The sequence below is a fragment of the Bos mutus genome, chromosome 6 (assembly GCF_027580195.1).
Source record: "Bos mutus isolate GX-2022 chromosome 6, NWIPB_WYAK_1.1, whole genome shotgun sequence".
In the NCBI taxonomy this organism is placed as follows: Eukaryota; Metazoa; Chordata; class Mammalia; order Artiodactyla; family Bovidae; genus Bos; species Bos mutus.
The window spans coordinates 111062405-111080005 of NC_091622.1; the positions used below are offsets into that span (position 1 = coordinate 111062405).

The 17601-nt window shown below is 47.5% G+C and overlaps 1 long non-coding RNA gene across 1 annotated transcript; it reads left to right on the top strand.

Moving 5' to 3' along the window:
• Positions 1 to 305: 305 nt before the first annotated feature.
• On the top strand, positions 306 to 16652 carry LOC138988245 (uncharacterized). Its single transcript, XR_011464560.1, has 3 exons — positions 306 to 487; positions 5563 to 5660; positions 6380 to 16652. It is a non-coding gene; the product is annotated as an uncharacterized lncRNA (long non-coding RNA).
• The last annotated feature ends 949 nt before the right edge of the window (positions 16653 to 17601 follow it).

Sequence of the window (17601 nt, forward strand, 5' to 3'; positions counted from 1 at the left end):
GGAGAATCCCAGGGGTGAGCAGCCCGTGGTCCTCTCCCAGGAGACTCAGGATGGGCCTCACTCCTCCCAGCTGCCACGTGAGATGTGTGTGCTGGGTTTAGCCAGCCGAGGGCATGCGGCCACCCTGGGTGTCTGGGGTCTTTACGGAGCTGAGCCACTCAGACACAGCTGACTGCCCCTGTGGCTGACTTTTGTATCTAGCTCCTTTCAGCAGAGCAAGCTGATACTGCTTGGCCATGGGCCCCACCCTAGACCACACAGTTAGGTGAAACTGTCTGGCATAGCCCCAAAGCCAGGTAACCAAAGGAACTGGTAGCAGGCAGAACATTCCAAGGGCTTAGAGGTTACCTCCCAGGAGCTGGAGGCAAAGCCACACTTTGGGGCACAATCAATCCTTTACTGCAGGGCTCCTTAACCCCCGCGACTTGGACTGGTGCTGGTCCTTGGCCTGTTAGGAGTGGGCTGCCTGGCAGGAGGTGAGTGCCAGGTGAGTGAAGCTTTATCTATGCTCTTCATTGCTTGCATCACTGCCTGAACCACTCCCCACGTGTCCCCCACCCCACTGTCCTTGGGAAAATTGTCTTTCACGAAACCTGAGCCTGATGCCAAAATACTTGGGGACTGCAGCCTTACTGCGCACCAAGCTGCCTCTACCTCCAGCTTCTCAATCTGTTTCTCTGGAATGGAGGGCCCAGGTCCTTTCTTAGAAAGTCCCTCCAACGTGTCTGCCCACCTGGACCTTCTCCCAGTCTCTGGAGGTGGGCACAACAGACACTGTAATCTGAGTTCCCAAATGAGTCCGCGGAGGCCCGGAGCATAGCAGCAACTTCTTCAAAGTCACCCAGGTTGTTCTCATGTGCACGTGTCCTGGGACCTCGGCCAGTGTCCTTCGGACTGCACCCAGCTGCCAGGGGCAGGGGCCACCCCACTGGGCAGCAGCTGCGCAGGAAGAATCGGTCATTGGAAAGGCCCCAAGAGTGAAGTCAGCTGTGCTTCACCCTAAATGCACTGAGATCTGAATGTTTTTAAAACCCATGCAAGCCTGCTGAAATTAACCATCCATCTTGGCCATCCAAGTATCCTCTCGGGAGAATACAGAGGCAGGGTTTGTGGATACATTTCTGTGGGTTGTTACAAGCTGCCAAAAATAGTCTTCCTTCTCTGTGTCCGGGAATCCGGCCAGACTTTCCAGGAGATAGGACGATCCCAGGGTGCCTCCCTGCACCCCCTGAATGGAAGCCAAGCCTGTCTCTAGCACCGCTGTGAATTCTCTTAACCGCTGGTCCTCTGCCCTGGCCGAGAGGCTGAGCTCTTCATGATGCACCGAGCTGTCTCCCAGCCAGGGGACAGTTCTCCCCCAGCCCTACCGCCGGCTGGTCCCATCTGCCGCGGGGAGCCTGGGGGAGAGACAGTCACTAAGGTAACCCGGGGGCAGACACACAGACTCATAGCAGCTGCCGCTGCTGGGCACACAGCCTGTGCGCTGCTCTGGGTGGGGGAGTGGCTCCTGGGGGTCCTCTGCCAGCTGAGGCCTCCGAGCCGGGGTGTGTGCAGCTGCCTGGAGAGAGCCTTTTAGGTCTCTGCACGCTCCTGTCAGATCATGGCGACCCCAGGGACCTTGGAGACCCCCTCTCCAACTGGGGAGACTGCGGCCAGGGCGGAACTGACACTTAGCAGCAGAGTGGGGACTTACCCTCAGTGGTCCCGACCCCTGCTCTTCCCTTGGGGTGATGTCTTGATGCAATGGGCTCCCCAGGATCCCATAGAGAGGGGCTGAATTCATTCATTCATTCACTCACTTAGCAGACTTTTACTTTAGTATTTACTGTAGCCATTTCCCAGGGCTACCACAATTTGGTGACCTGAAATAGCAGGAAGTTATGTTTGAACAGTTCTGGAGGCGAAAAATCCAAAGTCAAGGTGGTGGCAGGGTGGTGCTCCCTCTGAAGGATCTGGGGGCGTGTCCTTTCCCATCTCTTCCAGCTCCTGGAGACTCTGGGCATCCCTTGGCTGGGGGCTGCATCCCTCCAACCTCGGGCTCCTGAACGTGTCCTGAGCTGCAGGCCTGGGCTCCTGAGCAGACGATAGGGACGCCGGGGCCTGAGGGCTTGGCCTCTGGATTTCAGGGGCCCCCAGGCAAGTGGCACCTCCTTCCTGGAGCTTCTCTGGAGGCCCACAGAGGAGCAGCAGCAAGGGGTGGAATCTGCGCCCTGGAGCCAGGCGGGCCGTGGGAAGTCAAGGAAGGAACCAGACTAGAGCCCTCCTGGAAAAACACTGCTCAGGAGTCTGCAGGCCGGGCAAGGGGACCTCCAGGGTGAACCCCTTGGGTCAGAGATGTGATGGGACTTCCCTGGGGGTCCAGGGTAATGTTAAGATATCATACTTCCACTTCAGGGGCCCCGGGTTTGATCCCTTGTGGGGGAATTAAGACCCTACATGCCAAGTGGTACAACCAAAAAATAAAAAAAAAGATGTGAGAGATCAGAGAGAGTACACCTCCCCCGCCAGGAGCCCCAGGAGGTGACAAGGGCAGGAAGTGAGGGATGGGGGTAGCTCCAAAGAGCCCACAAAACACCCCATGAAAGAAAGAGGATAAAGGGGGCTGTTAAGGATGAATTGTATAACCCCCCACACACAAGTATGTTGAAGTCCTAAGCCCCAGGACCTGTGAATGTGACCTTATTTGGGAATGGGCTTGTGGCTAATGTCATTAGTGAAGATGAGGTCACCCCGGAGTAGGAGGTGGTCTTAATCCCTGTGACTGGCATCCTTATAAGAAGAGGGAACTCCACAGGCACTGAGAGGAAGAGGCTGTGTGAAGACAGAGTCAGAGACTGGAGTGAAGCTGCCCACAGCCCAGGACACCAGGAGCCAACAGAGGCTGAAAGAGGGAGGGAGGAGCCTCCCCTGAGACTTCAGAGGAAGTGCGGCCCTGTCCAAACCTTGATTTTGAACTTCTGGCCTCCAGATTGTAAGAGGATAGATTTCTGTTGGGTTAAGTGCCCAGATGGTGGTGGTTTGTTAGTACAGCAGCCCTAAGAAATTAACAAAAGGGCCAGCCTTTGAGCATAGGTTGCATGGCAGGTTGTGATTGTTATTTAGTTGCTAAGTCGTGTCTGACTCTTTGCGACCCCATGGACTGTAGCCCACCAGGTTCCTCTGTCCAGAGGATTTCCCAGGTGAGAATACTGGAGTGTGGGGCCATTTCCTCCCCCAGGGGCTCTTCCCGACCCAGGGATTACACCCGGTCTCCCGCATCTCCCACACTGCAGGCAGGTTCTTTATCACAAACTTCCTGGGAAGCCCATACAGCAGGAACCAACAGCCAGAGATCCCAACAGGAATTCAACAGAGCTGCCTTGTCAGCACATCTCCATCCCCTTTGCTCACCCTCCTCCCCCAGCTCCAGAGGATCCAGACACACCAGGTGTACGGAGGAAAGGAGAGGAAACACGTGAGTAGAGACCAGCCACTGGCTGTCTCTAGGAATTAACCAGCCTGGGAGGGGCTCCAGGGTCCGCAAACCCCCCAGATGTCAAAGCATCGAAGAATGCAGAGTTAAAAGGCCTGATTAATACAAGAATAGTTCCTTTGCTACTGCAGACCGATTGTGTGAGGAATGGCTTCTGTAACCTTCTGGAAGGTGAGGGAACAGGATAAGCTGAAGGACACACGATGTCCTCGTACCTGCTGTGGTTCTGCCTGCACTGGGGGAAGGGCATGACTTTGAACCAGATATGAGATGAAAAAGGAAAAAAAAAAAAACAAGTCAGCCTCAGATTAGACTGAAATCTTTAACGCTCTGAAAATGGCCAGAATGAGCTACCAGATCCATCTATATCATGTGGGAAGTTGCCTCCAAGATCTCAGACTGGGAAAGGACTCCAAGGACACATGCAGGCAGAAATATCTGATGGGCTCTGATAGGAACTCCCCCCTCAGCTGCAGCAGCCAGAGCCAGAGTGACTCTGAAGACGCAGGTGGTGGCAGGAAGTGATCTCAAAATCCCGGCCATCCTTGGTGACTTTGCAAAACGGGAAGAACACTCAGTTCAGCTTCACAGAAAGTCTTCCCTGGGGACCGAAACCTAACCCCGAGCTCAGGTCACTGCAGGGAAGTGATCTGGACTTCAAGGAACTGGAAAACACTGTGCTCAAGCTACAGATTCCCCTGGAGGCTGACCAGCCGTATGCGGTGAGGAAGTGCTTTCAGAGAGGGGAACACCTTTGAGACTGGAGGTGGTGAGGCATATGCCAGTGCAAACAGATCAGGGCTTCCTGGTTGAGGGGCTGGGTGCTTGGCGCAGATGGTGTGGGTCTTTGTTCTTGGCCAATTGTGCAATTGGCTATGTGGCTTTATCACCGGGTTTTACTGCAGGAAACAAGACCCTCTAGTGGTTTCTAGGCAGAAAGAGAATTAGGACAGGGAATTAGGTGGTTACAAAGTCATCTGAAGGCTACTGAGGAAATGGGAGGTGGGGGGAGTTCCAGACTGGGTCTCCAGGATTCCCTGGTGCTTAAGTGATTAAAGGGCTTCCCTGATAGCTCAGTTGGCAAAGAATCCACCTGCAGTGCAGGAGACCCTGGTTCGATTTCTGGGTCCCTTGAGAAGGGATAGGCTACCCACTCCAGTATTCTTGGGCTTCCTTTGTGGCTCAGCTGGTAAAGAATCCACCTGCAATGCAGGAGACCTGGGTTCAATCCCTGGGTTGGGAAGATCCCCTGGAAAAGGGAAAGGCTACCCACTCCAGTATTCTGGCCTGGAGAATTCCATGGGCTGTATAGTCCATGAGGTCGCAAAGAGTCAGACATGACTGAGCGGCTTTCACTTTCCAGTGGTTAAGACTCTGCTTACCTTGAAGGGGACGCAGGTTCGATCCCTGGTCGGGGAAGTAAGATCCTGCTACAGCACAGCACAAGCACATCCAGGCATACACACACACACACACACACACACACACACACACAAATAAGTCAACTGAGTCTCCAGGAGTGTATAAAGAGTAGTCAGGACTTGTTTTCATCAGCATGCTAGGATACCAACCCGGAAGTGACTGCTGTCAAGGAAGAAGTGTGTCATACTCACAGATCCCCCGAAACAGGTCTAGCGAGCTATGCAGGGCCACATGGGAAAGCACCAGAGTCCTTTGGAGGCAATGAGAGCAAGAGGAAAACACGGACAAGGAAGAGCCTCTACCCTGTTCCCAGGGGAAGGGACTAGCTGAGGACAGGCTGGCTTGGGGTTGGCTGGTGGGAATAACTTCAGCAGACTCTGGGGCGCGGACGCTGTCCCTAGTAGTCTGGTCCCTGCCTTTGGGGTGAGTAGGGCAGGTGAGCGGTGGTTCAGATGGCGACAGTCTTAGACTAGGTGGCTGGGGGTCTGGGCTCTTTATTACTGGTCAGTTTGTGTAGAAAACATGTGAGTACAGACCAGCCACTGGCTGTTTCTAGGAAAACCCTGGGAGGGGTTGCAGGGTCAGCAGGAGCCCAAGATGTCAAAGCATCAAAAAATGTAGAGTAAAATGCCCCGATAAATACAGAAATGGTCTCTTTGCTACTGCAGAACTGACTGATTGCATGAGGAATGGCGTCTGCAACCTTCTGGAAGGTGAAGAAACAGGCCGCAAGGAAGCTACCGAGTGTCAGTCAGAGGATCGAGAGGTGTGTACAAACCGGCAGCAGAGCTGAGGCATCAAGTCCTCCAGCCACAGTGCCCACTGCCATTCTCATTATTGTTCTGAACGGTGTACTTGGGCTCCACAATGACTGTATCACCAGGTTTGCAGTTAAAAAGCGAAATCGTCCCTGTCATCTGATTGCCCACTAACAATACAGTATCCCAGGAGCACAGTTCTGATCGCATGGGCTTACTTGGCAGCAGTTGTTGTTGCTCACTCAGTCTTGTCTGACCCTTTGCAACCCCACAGACTGCATCACACCAGGCTCCTCCATCCTTTGCCATGTCCCAGAGTTTGCTCAAATTCATGTCCATTGAGTCAGTGATGCTATCTAACCATTTCACCTTCTACCGCCCCCTCCTCTGCCTGCCTTCAATCTTTCACAGCATCAGGGTCTTTTGTAATGAGTTGGCCCTTCACATCAGGTGTGATGTGAAAGTATTGGAGCTTCAGCATCAGTCCTTCCAATAAATATTTGGGGTTGATTTCCTTTAGGATTGACTGGTTTCTTCTCCTTTCAGTCCAAGGGACTCTCAAGAGTCTTCACTGGCACCACAATTCTAAAGCATCAGTTCTTCATTGCTCAGCCTTCTTTATAGTCCAACTCTCAACACTGTACATGACTACCGGAAAAACCATAGGTTTGATTATATGCACCTTTGCCAGCAAAGTGTTATCTCTGCTTTTTGATATGCTGTCTAGGTTTGTCAAGGGCTTCCCTGGTGGCTCAGATGAGAACGAATCTGCCTGTAATGTGGATCCCCTGGAAGATTTCTTGGAGATGGGAATGTTCCCACTCCGGGGTCCTGGAAAATCCTTTGGACAGAGGAGCCTGGCAGGCCACAGTCCATAGGGTCGCCAAGAGTCAGACAGGATTGAAGCAACTGAGCGTGCACTGCATGTGTCATAGCTTTCTTGCAAAGAGCAGGAGTCTTAACTTCATGGCTGCAGTCATCATCCACAGTGATTTTGGATCTGTCTCCGCTCCCACTTTTCCCCATCTATTTGTCATGAAAGGATGGGATTGGATGCCATGAACTTTTCTAACGGTGAGTTTCAAGCCGTCTTCTCCACTCTCTTCTTTCCCCTTCATCAAGAGGCTCTTTAGCAGCACTTAGATGTGCCAGCTTCAAGTGAACAGCAATGTCCTGGGGATAAGCGAGCAGTTGTGAACCTCATTTTTCCATGAGGACTTGGGCCTTGCTGGGGATAATATTGCCTACAAGAGGACCTGCTAACAAGGATGGTTTCCAGCAGCTTCCTGAAATATCCCAACAGTTCTTCCACACGTGGTGTGTTTTCTGCTGCCCACAAGCAGCAAAGTGAGGCGAGCCTCAAAGCAGGGTGATGAGGAGGCAAACCCCAAATTCAACCAGGGAGGGCCAGTCCCTGAATGTGCATTTCCTGGAGTTGGGGAACAAAGTAAGGGAACTGTTTGGTGAGCAGAACTCAGAGGACATCGGGGTGGCAGACCACAGAGCACTCCCCTATGTCAACAGAGGCCAATGTTTCAGCTTGGCCTGTTGCGCCCAATTTTCCAGAAGAGATCTGCATTTCTTTGCACTCTTTCACTCACAACTTTTGTGGATTGTATTAGCAACTCATCCTTCACGATTACAAAAGTGGTGCACACTCACTGTAAGACTGCAAAATGCATAAAATGTATAAAAATAAATCACCACAATGACAACAGCGGTCACACAGTGCGTCCCCTATATACAAAGTAGTTCCGTTCTGTTCCGTTCCGAGCGTGCTGCTTGAAAGTCCAGCAGTTAGCCTAGGTACCCTAACTAACACGATGGACTATATAGTACTCTACTGTAACAGGTTTATAATACTTTTCACATAAATGATAATAAAAGGCCGAAGAAACACACAAAATAAAACATTTTTAGCCTTTCGGTACCTTGAAAAGTGCAGTAGGACAGTACAACAGCTGGCCTCCGGGGTGGCGTGGAGTGGATGGGCAGGAAGTAAAGACTCTGCACTGCTGTACTCTGTACAGTGACGTGCACAAAAGCACAACCACTGGTAGAGGACACACGCATGTGACAATGTACACCAGACGCATGAACTACTAACTTACGTGCTGGGACATGCCAGCGCACGTCTGCATCTTTGAAAGTTTGCAGCTTGAAAGTTCCTGTGCAGGGGACCTGCTCTATGGCTACAGATCACAGCAGATGTGTAAGGATGTGGAGTGATTAGAGCCTCAGACTCAGCTGGCGTTAGCATAGCTGCTCTGCCAAACAGTCTGGCAGCTCCTCAAAATGTTCAACAGAACTATCCTGTGACCCAGAAATTCCACTCCTCGGGACTTACCCAAGAGACATGCAAACATATGGCCACAGAAGAGTGAGAGGGTAACAGGCAGGAAGGCCAGGGGTCTCCAAGTGGAGGAAATGGGCTGCAAGTGTCAGACAATTTTTTTCTCTCTCTTAAGCGGCAGGAGGAAACAAACAAGTGTTAGATTTTTTCCCCCTTCTCTATACAAACTTAAAAAGAGGTTTCTTTTAAAATTCTGTTTCCAAGACGACACCTGGTTCCACCTGAACCTAACTTTTCTCAAATCTTGAGCTCACCAGTGCGTTTTTCTTATGGAAGTGTTGGTCTTAAGCTGTGTTAATGAACTATGCATTTACCCTAGACTCTGTCTTCAAGTTGGTTCCGCCTAATAAGACTCAGAACCCACTTGACAAACCAGTATGTTTTACTCATGCAAATATTCTCTTAAGTTATGTTCATGAGACTGTATTTGCTTGGAAACCTGCCTTTCTTCAAGATTTCTGTCAATCATTTATGGCCCGGGACAGCTCACCTTGTGCCAATGTTATCTCAAAACGCATGTTGTGGCTGAGAGACCTGGTGCCATTCTCTGAGTTTTGAGACATTTCTTTTCTCTAATTAGCAGACTGCTTGTAGCTATATAACACCCAGCTAAAGACTAGCAGGGGGGCACTCTTTCTGCCCCTCCTGATGTCTATGTCAGAAGCTTTCTCTATCTCTTTTATACTTTAATAAAACTTTATTACACAAAAGCTCTGAGCAGCCAAGCCTTGTCACTGGCCCCAGATTGAATTCCTCTCCTCTGGAGGTCAAGAATCCCAGTGCCTTTCATGGCTCAGAAACAATCTTTCGGACTCTCTCTCCCACGTGCATGCGCTCTCTCTCTCTCTCTCTTTCTCTCTCTCTCCCTCCCTCCCCACGCACTCCTCCACTCTCTTCTCTTCAAGTCTTGGATTCTCCTGCTATCTTCTAAATAAAATAGAGCTGTAACACTGATTTGCTTAAGAGCTGTAGCATGGTTTGTCCAAGACCCAAGAGCTGTGACGCGCCGAGGGCTTTAATGTCTGTCGCTCCAAATCTTTGTTGTGATGAGACAAAGAACCGAGGAACATACACTCGCGTGACATCTATGGTGCCGTGACTCGGATATAACCTGGCTGAAACAACCTCTGCATGGAAGAGGCCAAGCACAGCAGGAGCCCAACTCAGTGAAGCTCCCGCACTAGAAGCAGAAGACGAAGAAACCCAGCGCAGGGAAGGCCCACCGTGCTGGAAACTGGGACAGTGAAAAACGAACTCAGCAGGAAGCTCACACGACCCAGTTTCAGATTCCAGAAGACCTCTGGTTAAGATGGGAAATAACAAATCCACTTCCTGGCAGACGCCCTTGAAATGTATCCTTGATAACTGGAAACTGTTCGACCCTCTAGCTCTAAGGAGAAGTCATTTGAAATTCTTTTGTGCCACTGCGTGGCCACAGTATCCACTGGGGGACAAGGAACACTGGCCTGAGGATGGAACTTTAAATTACAATACCATCCTGCAATTAGAATTATTCTGCAAAAGACAAGGGAAATGGACAGAGATCCCCTATATCCAAATTTTCTTCTGACTAAGAGATATGAAGGAACTGTCTTAAGTATGGGATTGTAGTACACCCTAAAAGTGAGCCCACTAGGCAAATGGTGTTAGGCACAGGCAACCAAGAAAAGGAACCCCCTCATGAAGGCTCACCTCCAACAGCTCCTGAGTTGCCTGGTGCTCCTTCCTCATACCTAAACGTGCCCCCATATCTGGGAGCACCTCCTCCAAAAAAGCCAGCTAAAGTATGTCCCTTAGTTGAAACTGGTGGAGAATTCAGACCAACCCGGGTCCATAAGCCCTTCTCCCTCTTAGAACTAAGGCAGATCAAACAAGACCTGGGAAGTTATACAGATGACCCAGGCAAATATATAGATACATTCCAACATATTACCTTGGCCTTTGACTTGACGTGGAAAGACATCATGGTCATATTTAGTCAAACTTTATCTGATCCTGAACATACCAGGGTCTTAAAGGAAGCCCGGAGGTATGCAACAGGGCTCCACATGTCCAGTGATAGATACCCAGTAGGGGAAACTGCAGTTCCCTCCTCCGATCCTAATTGGAATTATAATGACCCTGAGCACATCTGGGAAAGGGATCATTTTCTAATCCGTGTGAAGGCAGGACTGAAAGCAGCCCAACAAAAGTAATTAGCTGTGCCCAGGTCTCAGCAATAACTCAGGAGCCCAGTGAGAACCCCATTGCCTTTCTGGAGAGGCTAAACGAGGCACTCCAAAAGTTTACCAACCTGGACTTAGACTCTTACGAGGGACAGGTGCTTTTAAAGGACAAATTCCTGTCCCAATGTGCATCAGATATCAGAATTAAGTTACAGCAGCTACAACAGCAGGACCCTGCTGCCTCTTTAGATGAGATGGTCCAGACAGCCACCAGTACCTTTTATAACAGGGAACAGGAGAAGGAGGCCAAGGCCCAGGAGAAGGAGAGAAAGAAAGACAAGGCATGCCCAGATGCTGGCCGCCCTCCAGAGAAGCCCTATGGCAAGCCCCGAGTCCTTGAGGGACAAGGCACGAGACAGATGCCTGATCTGTAGACGGGCAGGGCATTGGGCCAAAGAGTGTCAAGTCTCCTAGAATGGCTTGCCAAAAATGCCATCAACTGGGACATTGGGCGGCACTCTGCCCTCGGGACCCAAGAGCCTCAAGGTCAAGCGCCAAGCCTACCCTCATGATGGTTCAAGAGGACTGAAGCGGCCCGCTCCAGCCAGCCCGCCTGTCACAGATAACCATCACGGGGCTGGAGCCGAGGGTGCAACTGGATGTGGCAGAAACCTTGGACCACTGGACAAAACCCCGAGAGGGATTTTCAGAAGATCCTCTGACCAATCCTGAGGAAATCTGGTACACTGATGGAAGCAGCTTTATCTTGGATGGAAAAAGAAGAGCTGGGTATGCAGTAGCCTCCAGTTTTGAGACCATAGAGGCTAAGCCTCTGCCACCAGGTCAACCAGCTACAACATGCAGTGCCAGTTCAACAAAGATATAAAACTACAGCTGACCACAGAAAATATCACACACCGTTGGACACCGCTATAAGGACTCTGAGGAGTGAGACTAGCAAGAGGGGGAGGCCCAATACCCCTCGCCATCCCAGTTCAGCAGGAAGTAGCCAGAAAGACCTCGACGCCCCTATTCCCAAAGAATTGGGCCTCCCATCTCTTGAGCGGGGAATGTTAGGTAGGTAGAATAGGGAAAAGGAGTCCAAAACGGCGGTGGCTGAAAGACAAGGGAGGTCCGAGGACCAGAGTGAAGACTTCAGGCAGAACAAACAGAACAAACAGCACTCCTGGCTAAGCCCAATTTGCATAGGGCAGGCCCAGGTGGAGGAAAAAATATATAAAAGGAGGAGCCAAAGCGCTTTCTCTTGGAATCTCTCTCCCACGTGCATGCGCGCTCTCTCTCTCTTTCTCTCTCTCTCTTTCTCTCTCTCTCTCTCTCCCTCCCTCCCCACGCACTCCTCCACTCTCTTCTCTTCAAGTCTTGGATTCTCCTGCTATCTTCTAAATAAAATAGAGCTGTAACACTGAGAAAAAAAAAAAGAAACAATCTTTCAAGAGCCTGCCCACGAATGTTCACAGCAGAATTATTCACGGGAGACGAAAAGTGGAGTCAATTCACATGTCCATCAGCTGATGAAGAGGTATAGAAAAAGGTGCTCTCTCCAGACAGTGGGGGCAGAGGGAACAAAGTCCCGACACAGGCAATACCATGGGTGAACCTGGAAAATGCTAGGTTAAGTGAAGAACTCACAAAAGATCACATGTTGCAAAAATGTCCAGAACAGGCAAATCTAGAGACAGACAGTATATTAGTGCTTGTTTAAGGTTAGGATGGAGAAGGCAATGGCACCCCACTCCAGTACTCTTGCCTGGAAAATCCCATGGACAGAGGAGCCTGGTAGGCTGCAGTTCATGGGGTCGCAAAGAGTCGGACACGACTGAGTGACTTCACTTTCACTTTTCACTTTCATGCATTGGAGAAGGAAATGGCAACCCACTCCAGTGTTCTTGCCTGGAGAATACCAGGGACAGGGGAGCCTGGTGGGCTGCCGTCTATGGGGTCGCACAGAGTTGGACATGACTGAAGTGACTTAGCAGCAGCAGCAGCAGCAAGGTTGGGATTCGAGATGAGAGTTTCTTTTTTGGTTATAAAAATGTTCAAAACTAATTGTGCTAATAATTGTACAACTCTATGAATATTCTAAAAATCACTGAATCTTATTCCTTAATGGGTAGATTTTATGGTGTATGAATTATAGCTCAATGAAGCTGTCATGAAAATTAGTTAAGAAAATTTATGTGCACACAAAGATCTGTGTATGGATATTTATAGCAACTTTTATAGCATAATTGCTAAAACATGGAAGGAACCAAAATGCCTTTAGTAGGTGAAGGGGTACTGTGATCCATCCAGACAATGGAAGTTAAAAAGCCATAAGCCATGGGAAGACATGGAGGAACCTTCAGTTCAGTTCATTTCAGTTGCTCAGTCATGTCTGATTCTTTGTGACCCCATGGAGTGCAGCACACCAGGCCTCCCTGTCCATCACCAACTCCTGGAGCTTGCTCAAACTCATGTGTATTATATCGGTAATGCCATCCAACCATCTCATCCTTTGTTGTCCCCTTCTCCTCCTGCCTTCAATCTTTCCCAGCATCAGGGTCTTTTCTAGTGTGTCTGTGCTTCGCATCAGGTGGCCAAAGTATTGGAGCTTCAGCTTCAGGATCAGTCCTTCCAATGAATATTCAGGACTGATCACCTTTAGCATGGACTGGTTGGATCTCCTTGCAGTCCAAGGGACTCTCAAGAGTCTTCTCCAACACCACAGTTCAAAAGCATCAATTCGTTAGTGCTCTGCTTTCTTCATAGTCCAACTGTCACATCCTTACATGACCACTGGAAAAACCATAGCCTTGACTAGATGGACCTTTGCTGGCAAAGTAATGTCTCTGCTTTTTAATATGCTGTCTAGGTTGGTCATAGCTTTTCTTCCAAGGAGTAAGTGTCTTTTAATTTCATGGCTGTAGTCACCATCCGCAGTGATTTTGGGGCCCAAAAAAGTAAAGTCTGTCATTGTTTCCATTGTTTCACCATCTATTCACCATGAAGAGATGGGACCAGATGCCATGATGTTAGTTTTCTGAATGTTGAGTTTTAAATCAATTTTTTCACTTTCCTCTTTCACGTCCATCAAGAGGCTCTTTAGTTCCTCTTCACTTTCTGCCATAAGGGTGGTGTCATCTGTGTATCTGAGGTTATTGATATTTCTCCCAGCAATCTTGATTCCAGCTTGTGCTTCATCAGCCCGGCATTTCACATGATGTACTCTGCATAGAAGTTAAATAAGCAGGGTGACAAGATACAGCCTTGACGTACTCCTTTCCCAATTTTGAACCAGTCTGTTGTTCCATGTCCAGTTCTAACTGTTGCTTCTTGACCTGCATACAGATTTCTTAGGAGGCAGATAAGGTGATCTGGTATTCCCATCTCTTTCAGAATTTTCCACAGTTTGTTGTGATCCACACAATCAAAGGCTTTGGTGTAATCAATAACGCAGAAATAGATGTTTTTCTGGAACTCTCTTGCTTTTTTGATATCCAGCTGATGTTGGCAATCTGATCTCTGGTTTTTCTGCCTTTTCTAAATCCAGCTTGAACATCTGGAAGTTCATGGTTCATGTACTGTTGAAGCCTGGCTTGGAGAATTTTGAGCATTACTTTGCTAGTGTGTGAGATAAGTGCAACTATATGGGTCCAACAATCTGACTTTCTGGAAAAGTCAAAATTACACAGAATATAAAAAGATCAGGGTTTGGGGGAATGGAGGGAGGGATGAAAAAGCAGAGCCCAGGGGGTTTTCAGGGCAGTGCTTCTATTCTGGATGATCCTGTTGATACATGTCATTACGTATTTGTCCAGACTCATAGAATGTGTGCTCACCAAGAGTGAACCCTCCTGTAAACTATGGACATTGGGTGATCATGAAGTGTCCACGTGGATCATCTTTGTATCATGGTGAGAGGCTAACAGGCAGGAAGGCCAGGGGTCTCCAAACGGAGGAAATAGCCTGCAAGAGTCAGACATTTTTATCTCTCTTAAGTGGCAGGAGGAAACAAACTAGCGATATTTTTTCCTTCTCTATACAAATTTAAAAGGAGGTTTCTCTTAAAATACTGCATTGGCATAATGACACCTGGTTTCCCCTGAAGTTAACTATTCTCAAACCTAGAGATAACCAATGCCTTTTCCTTATGGGAATGTTTGTCTTAAGCTATGCTAATGTACTATGCATTTACCCCAGACTCTGTCTTCAAGTCGGTTCCGCCTCTTGGCTCAGAACCTACTTGACAAACCAGTATGTTATACTCAGATATTGTTCCCCTAATCTATGTAAATGAAACTATTTGTATGGTGGTCTGCCCTTCTTCAAGATTCAAGTTAATCATTTTATGGCCCAGGATGAACCATTTGGTGCCAAGATTATCCCAAAATGCATCTTATGGGTGAGGGGCCTGGTCCCATTCTGAGTTTTAAGACATTCCTTTCTTTCATTAACAGACTGCTAGTGACTATATAACATCCAGCTGAAGACTAGCAGGCGGGTACTCTTTCTGCCCCCTTCTGATGCCTATGTCAGAAGCTTTCTCTATCTCCTTCATACTTTAATAAAACTTTATTACACAAAAGCTCTGAGCGATCAAGCCTTGTCTCTGGCCCTGGATTGAATTCTCCTCCAGGGGCCAAGAATCCCAGTGTCTTCGCGTGATTCAACAACAACCTTTCAATGGGTACCACTCCCTTGGGGATCTTGATCAGAGGGTGGAGACTGTGAATGTCTGAATCCAGAGCGCTTATGGGAACACTCTATACTTTCCACTCAGTTTTGATGTGAACCTAAAACTGGCCTTAAAAAATAAGGCTTACTTTTTTTTAAAATAAATCATTTGAAGAAGAAAAAAAATCAGTTAGAGACTGATCACACACATCCATGTTCACTCAACCATCTGAACTGTGTGCTTGGAGTTTTGCAGACTTTTTATATAGTTTCATGTTATAGTATTTTAACCCATTTTTCCTTACTTAGCAATATAATGTCAGAGAAGGCAATGGCACCCCACTCCAGTACTCTTGCTTGGAAAATCCATGGACGGAGAAGCCTGGTAGGCTGCAGTCCATGGGGTCGCTAAGAGTCGGGCACAACTGAGCGACTTCACTTTCACTTTTCACTTTCCTGCATTGGAGAAGGAAATGGCAACCCACTCCAGTGTTCTTGCCTAGAGAATCCCAAGGACAGAGGAGCCAAGTGGGTTGCTGTCTATGGGATCACACAGAGTCAGAGGCGACTGAAGTGACTTAGCAGCAGCAGCAGCAGCAGTATAATGTAAACATTTTTCTAAGTCAATAAAGATTTTTATTATACTTTAAAATATCTGCATGGAAATCTGTTATGTAGATGAGCTATAATTTATTTAACATTTCACCTTTTTAGACATTCTTTTGTGTTAGTATAAAGAATATTGTCACAAACCTCACACATTCTTAGAATAAATTCTTAATGACAATAGTGAATATTTGTTGAGTGTTTACAAGGGCCAGTGACTGCTCCAGTGCTGTACAAATGTTGTCTCAGTTAACAAGTGCTCAGAGAAATTGAGGAAGCTGGTACTAGAATTAACTCCATTTTACAGGTGAAGTGACTGAGGTTTGGAGACATCAAATGACTTGTCCAAGGTTAAACAGCTAGTACATGGTGAAGACTACGATCAAACTTAGGTTTACATGATTCTAGAACTTATGTCCTGAATATTCATTGGAAGGACTGATGCTCAAGCTGAAACTCCAATACTTTGGCCACCTGATGCGAAGAGCTGACTCATTTGAAAAGACCCCGATGCTGGGAAAGATTGAGGGCAGGAGGAGAAGGGGACGACAGAGGATGAGATGTTTGGATGGCATATCCGACCCAATGGACATGAGTTTGGGTAAACTCCAGGAGCTGGTGATGGACAGGGAGGCCTGGCGTGCTGCAGTCTATGGGGTTGCAAAGATTTGGACACAACCAAGCGATTGAATTGAACTGAACTGAACTGAGAACTTATACTGTTAATTTTTTCTGATCCCTAAACACATGGAATAATTTTCTGTAGCTTTTCAGTCTTTCCATAGCTTCTGTCAAAAAGCCTCCAGAAAGTTCATGATAGTGTATGTCTTGTGTTAGTTGCTCAGTCATGTCCAACTCTACGACCACATGGACTGTAGCCTGCCAAGCTCCTCTGTCTATGGGATTCTCCAGCCAAGAACACTGGAGTGAGTTGCCATTCTCTTTTCCAGGGGATCTTCCTGACCCAGGGATAGAACCTGGGTCTCCTGTATTGCCCTACCAAAATTACAGGGATGTACTCTTGACTCTCAGCGACACTGGTTTTACAGTTCATCATAATCATTGTGTAATTTGATATTTTATAGTAAAAAAAATGATGTCTTGTTATTGTTTCAACCTGTAATCTTTAAGTTACCTGACTGTATATTTGTGTGTTTATTGCCTGTATCCATTTATTTTCTTAAGAATCAATTTTGAACATGCTTTTCTTTTTCTTTCATTGGATTTTTGTTATATAATTTTCAAATATTTTCATACTTCATGTTTTTTCATTGTAACTTGACAATTTGCATTTTTTTTTCTTATTGACTTTTATTTTTAGACTTTAAAAGATTCCCTTACTGACTCCTCTATACATGAGTATAGCAGCAACAGAGTTACACAAGGAACAAGCTAACAATAGCTAGAGAGCCAGCCCCTGAAATGGCTTAAAACCAATCTCTGCTCTTGTTTCCTCTCCAATCAAATCCAGATTAAATATTCGTATTCTTTACTTTATGCTTCAAAAAGCCAGACTGAACGTCAGGTATAGAAAGTCGAGATCAAAAGTGCAATCTGGAGCTGACACTTGGTCTGTAAGACAAAAAAAAAAAAAAAACAAAACACAGCAAAGTCCTCCTTATACTTTTGCTAAGTGATGAAAAATTTTAAGATAGGATTCACATAGCAAGAAATTTACCATTTAAAAGTGTAAAATGTAATGGCTTTCTCACACTCACAAGGTTGCACAACCATCACTACTCTCTAATTTCATAATGTTTTCATCCCTCCCCAAAATGACTCTCCATCCTAGTTAGGCAGTCTCTCCCTGTTCCCCTCCCCCAGCCCTGGAAACCACTCCCATGCCTTCGGTTTCTATGGATTCACCCGTTTTGTGTAAATGGAATCCTACAACATGCAGTCTTTGTGCCTGGTTTCTTTCAGTCAGCACGTTTGTAAGGTTCTTCCACGCTGCAGTTAGAGTCAGTGCTTTTCCTTCTGTAGCCAAACAATATTGCATTGTGTGGAGTTGTGTTCCTCCGTTTAAGGTTGATGGACAATTGCTTGTTTCCACTTTCCAGCTACTATGAATCCTGCTGCTATGAGGATTCATGTACAAATTCTCATGTGGAGGTCTGTTTTCACTTCCTTTGGGAATATATCCAAGAGAAT